General features: G+C 42.5%; 1 pseudogene; it reads left to right on the top strand.

The window, feature by feature from the left end:
* Positions 1-1151: 1151 nt before the first annotated feature.
* On the top strand, positions 1152-3641 carry LOC130387954 (zinc finger BED domain-containing protein 4-like; annotated as a pseudogene).
* The last annotated feature ends 4153 nt before the right edge of the window (positions 3642-7794 follow it).

Here is a 7794-nt window from a genome sequence, read left to right on the forward strand (position 1 = left end):
CGTATTCTTCTAAATGGTTAATTTTTGGAAAGAATGTCCTATAATAGGTTTCCCTGATTCTTGCAGGAGACTCTGTCGGCCTGTGACTCCAGGGCGACTATGGAGGTATGAATACCCTCTGATGAGAATCTATCTCTCGTAAAGAATATCGTCAGACAATGCCAAGGGATCGGTTCTGTCCCGAAAAACCCTCTGTCTCCGGAGACACCTGTACGATAACAAGTGCGCCAAGGTCCACGGGAACATCCACAAATGGTGGCGCCATTGTCGGAGGAGGGGCTAGGAAACTGTGCACGCCAATTTAAGTAGCCGATCTCCGGGTAGAACTGCTCCCGATCAGGTTTGGTTGCGAGCATAAGTCACCATGGTGATACAGCGAAGCTTAAAGAGATCGACTTTCGTGGTCCAGCTAACCCAGGCTTTGTGCTCAACATACCTCGCTAACCCTCTAATCAAGGTTCGTAGTACAGGCCCCTGGTTCTTCCTGCATGCTCTCCCTTTCCCTTTCTCCTTCTTGATCTCCATCTTTCTCTCTTTCCCTTGGCACTGACAATCATACACAAATATATTGTAGGCAGGAGAGTTGAGGTCAGTTTGTCATGTCACTAAAATGTTATGGAGACCATTTACAGATTCTAAGGATATGATCAAAAGGCACACAGAGGCGTGTCATTTTAAATATCTTTATTATTATTATTATTATTGGGCTTAGAAGCACAACATTTTTTTTATCACAAATTCCTTTCACAAGAGAAGCTGTATTCTCCATTGTGTGTTTGAAAAAAAAAAAGTAATTTGATACAACATAGAGATAGCTGGTTTACATTATATTACTTTATCTTAACACCTTTCAGAAAAAAAGAAAAAGAAGATAGGTCATTATGGAATGTCCCTAGTAGGGCCCGACCGATTAATCGGCCTGCCGATTTAATCGGCCGATTATAGCCTTTTTGAAAATAATCAACATCTGCCAAAAGACGCCGATTACAACCGATTATTATTATTATTATTATTTTATGTTATTGCGCTTAGTATCCAGCAGAGTGCGCTCCTACTCCATTCTACTTAAGAAAGTCTCTCAGTCTCACTCACCGCACTCATTTTTGGACACAACACCGGAGCGCATGTAGCTTGAATGTGCTGAGCTCATTGGATAAACCGAGCAGAGTTTCCCCCCACGGTAAGTTTATAACTAGTTTGTGTAATGAACAATTGGTCCTTTTAAACGTGTAGGTCATGCTTAAAAAAAGGAAAAGTACACACACACACACACACACACACACACACACACACACACACACACACACACACACACAGTAAAGCTAACCTAGCCTTGCTAACTAGCAACTTTAGCCGGAGTAAAAAAGAGGAGATTGAATTTTACCGTACAACATGAAAGCACGCTCGCTCAGGCAGCCTGCGCGCTCACCTCACCAATGTACGCAAGACGCGTTGTTTGAGCATGTTGTGCCTGTTTTTCTTTAGGTCCGAGGCCATGTTAATTTGTTATACTGTAGACTCTAACGGTGAGACCATACTGCTCAGTGCGCACGTGTTAGTCATGGCTCACGAGCGCAGCACATTGGGAGTTATTTATTTATTTATTTTACATTTGATTGAGGTAAATTATTATAAATGCATAATTTGTAAATAAGGTATATTTATGTATAAGCCTTGCAGATGGAAAATGCTTTATATCCGAGTTTCAAAATGCCCCAAGTAACTTAAGAAATATTTTTTAAAACTTTATTTCTTAAGCCAATGCATATTTATGACTTTTTTTCTCCTTTTACAGATGTCAGATAAGACTCATAGCAAGGTTTGGGACTACTTCACCAAGGGGCCTACTGGTGAAGCAGTTTGTAAAGCATGTGCAGCTTCTGTGAGCCAGGGATCAAGCCGTCAAAAAACAAGAAACACAACCAACTTATGGCAACACTTGAGACTTAAACATAATGAAGCTTATGTGGAATCACAAAGACAGGCTCTTCATGAAGCACAAAGAAAGGCAGAAGCACTAACTAAGAAAACTATTCAGCCCACACTTGAACAAGTGATTGATAGGAACACAGTGGAACCTAAATTACCCGAGAACAAAGGAGCTGGACAAACTAATAATGGAAATGATTGCCACTGATATATTGCCCTATGCCGTTGTGGAGGGTCAAGGTTTTAAAAGAGTCCTGGCCGTGGCAGAGCACAGGTATCCTCAAAAAAGTGAAAAGTATTTCCGCACTCAGCTGATGGGAGAAGTGTATTCTCAAGTTGCAAAAAGAGTAAAGCAACTTCTCTCTGTGGAAAATGCAGGAAGCAGCATTGCTTTTACTACTCACTGTTGGTCGGGATCCACTGAGGCTCTAATGAGCCTAACAGCTCATTTTATTGACAAGAACTGGGAGAGAGTCCAAGTTGTGTTAAATGTAAAGGCCATGTTTGGGTCCCACACAGGCGAGTATATTGCTGAGACTTTCCTGAACTTACTGAAAGAATGGGACATTGACACACAGCGTGTCCACCTGGTGCTGAGGGACAGCGGCGCAAACATGATCAAAGGCATGAGACTTGCAGAGATGCCTGGCCTGAGCTGCACTGCCCATACTCTTCAGCTGGTAATCAATGATGGTCTCCACTCCCAGAGGATGGTGGGGGACATTTTGGCGAAACTAAAAAGAATAGCCACACACTTCAACCATTCAGTGGTAGCACAACAACGACTCTCTGTTATTCAGCAAGTGGTTGGTGTTCCTAACCATTCCATTATCCAGGCAGTGCAAACCAGGTGGAACTCCACACTGCATATGATTGCCAGGATGATTGAGCAAAAGAGAGCAATCACAGCCTATTCTAGTGACCACGGCAATTTTGTATGTCCAAGTGCAGAGGAGTGGGATGTGGCAGCAAACCTGGCAGAGACCCTGACACCACTGGAAGATATAACACTTGAAATGAGCAAGGCCGATTCCTCTGCTTCCTGCATTATACCATGTGTAGCAGTGCTGAAGTGTCTGCTCGAGTCAGAGGGACCAAACAGCAGAGGAATCAAGACTCTAAGAAAGACCATGCTGGAGAGCCTGGAGAAAAGGTTCTCTAAGGTGAAAGAGGCAAAAGAGGTGGTGCTCGCATGTCTGCTCGATCCACGCTACAAGGAGCGGCCCTTGTCACCAGAGACACTAGGTCAAGCCAAAGCCTGGGTAATGGAAGAAGCACAGAGGAATCCACTAGAAACACAAGGAGACACTGCCTGGGAAGAAGAGGGAGATCCAAAACGACAGAGAGTGGAGGAGGGACGGGCCCACAGTGTTCTAGACGGTCTGTATGACAGCATGCTCTCTTCAACCACTCAGGACGAGGAACCAGAGGAGATCATTGAAGAGCTGGAACGGTATATGAGGGAGCCTGTCATAGACCGGAAAAAGGGGAACCCACTGGAGTGGTGGAAGAGCAACGGTTTCCGCTTCAAGGGACTGTCGGGCCTGGCCAGGAGATACCTTTGCTGTCCACCTTCCTCTGTGCCTAGTGAGAGGGTGTTCAGTACCATTGGGAACATTTATGAGGAGAAGCGCAGCTCCCTCAAGGGAGAGAATGCTGAAAAGCTGTGATTCCTGCACTACAACGTGCCTCTGCTGAAGTGGCAATATTAAGGATTCTATGACTTGCCCCACACAACACATGTTACCTCGTTAATATACAGTTATTTTATACTATTATTGATTTGTTTTCAAAGATGTTGTGTATAGTTACAAAAAAGTTCTTCTTGCTGCACTTTATGTCAAAAGATTGTTGTGCAAAATGTTAATATGCTGCTTGCCCAACACGTTACCTCGTTCCTATACAGTTATTTTATATTATTATTGATTTGTTTTCAAAGATGTTGTGTATAGTTACAAAAAAGTTCTTCTTGCTGCACTTTATGTCAAAAGATTGTTGTGCAAAATGTTTATATGCTGCTTGCCCAACACGTTACCTCGTTCCTATACAGTTATTTTATATTATTATTGATTTGTTTTCAAAGATGTTGTGTATAGTTACAAAAAAGTTCTTCCTGCACTTTATGTCAAAAGATTGTTGGGCAAAATGTTAATATGCTGCTTGCCCCACACAACATGTTACCTCGTTCCCATACAGTTATTTTATATTATTATTGTTTTCAAAGATGTTGCGTATAGTTACAAAATAGTTCTTCTTCCTGTACTGTCCTGTACTACTTTGTTAGAACTATGTTACCAATAAAAATAAGTTCCTGCAATCATATTTTTAAGATCTTTTTATTTTATTTTATTGACAATAAGATAAGACTGTATTTGCACTCATTTTGACTGTAAATGTATTCTAAAACACTCAAAGGTTCTGCATTCAATTCACATATTCGTCAAAAGTGTTTAAAGTATATTTAAGGTATCAAATATGTTTTATATGCTTTTTTTTTTTTTTATAATCGGCCGATTAAATCGTTATCGTAATTTTTCTCTGAAAATAATCGGCATCGGCACTCAAAAATCAATATCGGTCGGGCCCTAGTCTCTCACCTGAATCTGTCTTTTTTCTTTTAAAGAACTGTCGTATGTCCATTGCTCACTGGCAGGCCACACACACACACACACACACACACACACACACACACACACACACACACAGAGACTAACGCTAGGAGTTAGTATATACTACTACGCCTGCATGAATGTGATGTGATTATTATTGTTGCAAAGCCTGGTTCAGCTTAAATCCTCTGTAAAACATGAATGAATACAGCAAAAGAAAAACATTTAACTTTCTTTTATTGTCTAGTTTGATAGTCACAGATATAAATCTATGAATAAATAACAATTTATTAAAAAAGCCACAGTGAATGTTTTCACACATACTGGTGGTATACAGTGATATGTCGTTTCGTTTTTCAGCTGTACACACGCTTGTTTTCACTCCGGTCCAAACGCTGCACAACTGGCAGGGCTTCATGTTTCCATGACGACGGACCAGAAAAGACGCGCCTGACGTCATGTTGACATGACTCCCGATTGTTAAAATGAGTCTCAAAGTAACGATAAATTTTAACAACTGAGACACACGTACGCACTACACAGGTACTTGTGGCGCTGCTGTTTTTGCTTAATAAATGGACCGCTCCAGTTTGACTGTAGCCGCGCTATTGGTGCTAACGGAGCTAACTGGTAAACGGTGCCTCGACTCCAGCACTAACCGATATGGTATCGGAATCGGAACAACTCTAGGTAAAAGGAAAAAAGTGTGAGACACAGCTTTGGAGTAACTTACTTAGTTGATTCACAACACTACAACTAAACGGATCTCACTCTGCGTGAGTCGCGTTGGACTACGGTCGGGCTGCGGAGCGGTGCAGGTACAGAGGAGAAGGAGCGGGTGAGAAGAGGATGATACGATTTGCTAAGCGGGGATTTTTTTTTTTTTTCATTTTCGTCCTTAACATATACATTTTAAACCACAAACTACAGAGTAAGTTTTGGACATCATTTAACATTGTCAAAGACAAATTTATTTTTAGTTTACCAACATTTATTACTCCCAAGTTTTAGGGGTGCCTCGCCCCTGATGGTAACTATGAAGCATAACTGTGAGTTCACACCAAACGCGACGGGGCGACAGGATCCCATACAAAGTGAACGTATAGATGCGTATTGGGCGCATTTTTCGCGAGAGAAAGCCGGCGACAAGTTTTCATTTGTCGCGCCACACTTTCACCGTGCACAGGCGAGCGCTCGCGAGGATTTGTGGCGCGACAAATTCGCTCGAGTTGAAATATTTGAACTTTGACGCGAATTTTGTGTGATGACAGCCAATCAGCATTCAACAGCGTGGCCACTGAGTCACATGTGTAACGTAACAGCCAATCAGCGTTCAACTGTCAAACTCAGTGCTGTGCAGTCCGGGGTGAACTGCAGCATGGAGGAGAAAGTGAATGTTGCCGTTTGCGACTCCCGGAGCTCTATATATAATATAATATTTGTATATATAATATCACGGCCAAAAGCTCTTTGTGCCTCCGGATGGCCGTAGTGCGGGGAGCTCTCGTAGGGATTGGGCTTCTCTGGGTTTGTTTACCGGCGTTGCTATGTTTCCGGTCTTGTGTGTTCCAACGGTTTATTAGGTAGGCCTATCTAATAAATCTCTGTCTATTCAATACTTCATTCACTGCCTCTTCTGTGGTCATTACAATATTATGAATATATTGTCTCTCCCTCTTCCACAAAAGGTAAAGATATGCAATGGTGGTTATCTTGTTGTGGTGCGACAAATTCGACAAAACTTGCACAGCGAGAGATTATGATGTGTGGCGCGACAAAACTTCGGCGACAACGCAAACGGGCGACAAATTTCGCATTTGGTGTGAACGCACAGTAAGGGAGGGAATTGTATCTAACGGGTATTGGAATAATATCGTGCACCAGGCACGGCGTTATGGGTGGGCCTGACGGACCCAGGCCCACCCACTGTTCAACAGGCCCACCCAAAACTTAAAATAACATATATTATATATTTAATTTACTGCAAGGCTCTTTTCAATGCTGTTGAACGAAAGCGTCAAGGGAAGTGTTTTTGCCTCTGAATCACGTCTTTGATATCACTCCGCATGTCAGGTATTCATCAACCCCAGCGTATTCGGTTGCTAAGCAACGTAAACGTCTTATGCAGACTATTTCTCTGCTAATCAACGCTACGAATAGTAATTATAAAAAGACACACTGTGTGAAGTTATTTTTTCGCATTGGCAATATAGCCTTTAACTTCACGTCTAATAGCCTCCAGGCCATCACCGCATCAGTGACAGACACGATTGATTTGATCGAGAACCTCAAACAAGAACTGACAGACATTCGCTCAGGTGATTTTGCGTTCTTAAAGGTCCCATGACTTGCAAATCTCACTTTATGAGGTTTTCTAACATAAATATGATTTCCCCTAGCCTGCCTATGGTCCCCCAGTGGCTAAAACTTGCGTTTGGTGTAAAACGAGCACTAGCTGTTCTGCTCGCCTTTGAAAAAACGGAGGCTCAAGCGCTGATTTGGAATGTCTTTATTTATGTCGTCATAAAGCATCTAAGCTCCTCCCCTTCCTCTGCCTGGCCTGCCCAGAGACGTTGGCCCGCCAATGAGACACGACCGTGCGAGCACCACAAGTGTGTGTGTGAATACACACACTGTAACGCAAGTGTTTCTTGTCGGTTCTTTGACGTCTCTTGTACTTCCACAACGAGACAATGGGGGTTATCTGAGCCATGGTTGAGAAGGAATTGGGGGAAAGGAACTTTGGCTTTGACTCGCTGAAGTACATGAACTGCGACATGCATGCCGCCGACAGGCAGAAAGTGGAAGAACCAGAGACGTCGCAGAACCCAACAAAGTCGTTTGTGATTCATAATATCGTCTGGAGGCGCACACAGCTTTTGGCTGTGATAATATGTATTACAGTTGCAAGAAAAAGTATGTGAACCCTTTGATATTACTTGGATTTCTGCATAAATTGGGCATAAAATGTGTTCTGATCTTCATCTAAGTCACAACAATAGACAAACAGTCTGCTTAATCTAATACTGTACAAAAAATTATATGTTTTCATTTTTTTATTGAACACAACATGTAAACATTCACAGTGCAGGGTGGAAAAAGTATGTGAACCCCTAGGCTAATGACTTCTCCAAGAGGTAATTGGAGCCAGGAGTCAGCCAACCTTGAGTCCAATCAATGTGATGAGATTGCAGGTGGTGGTTAAAGCTGCCCTGCCCTATAAAAACACACACCAGTTTTGAGTTAGCTGTTCTCA

The sequence above is a fragment of the Gadus chalcogrammus genome, chromosome 8, assembly GCF_026213295.1.
Source record: "Gadus chalcogrammus isolate NIFS_2021 chromosome 8, NIFS_Gcha_1.0, whole genome shotgun sequence".
Lineage (NCBI taxonomy): Eukaryota > Metazoa > Chordata > Actinopteri > Gadiformes > Gadidae > Gadus > Gadus chalcogrammus.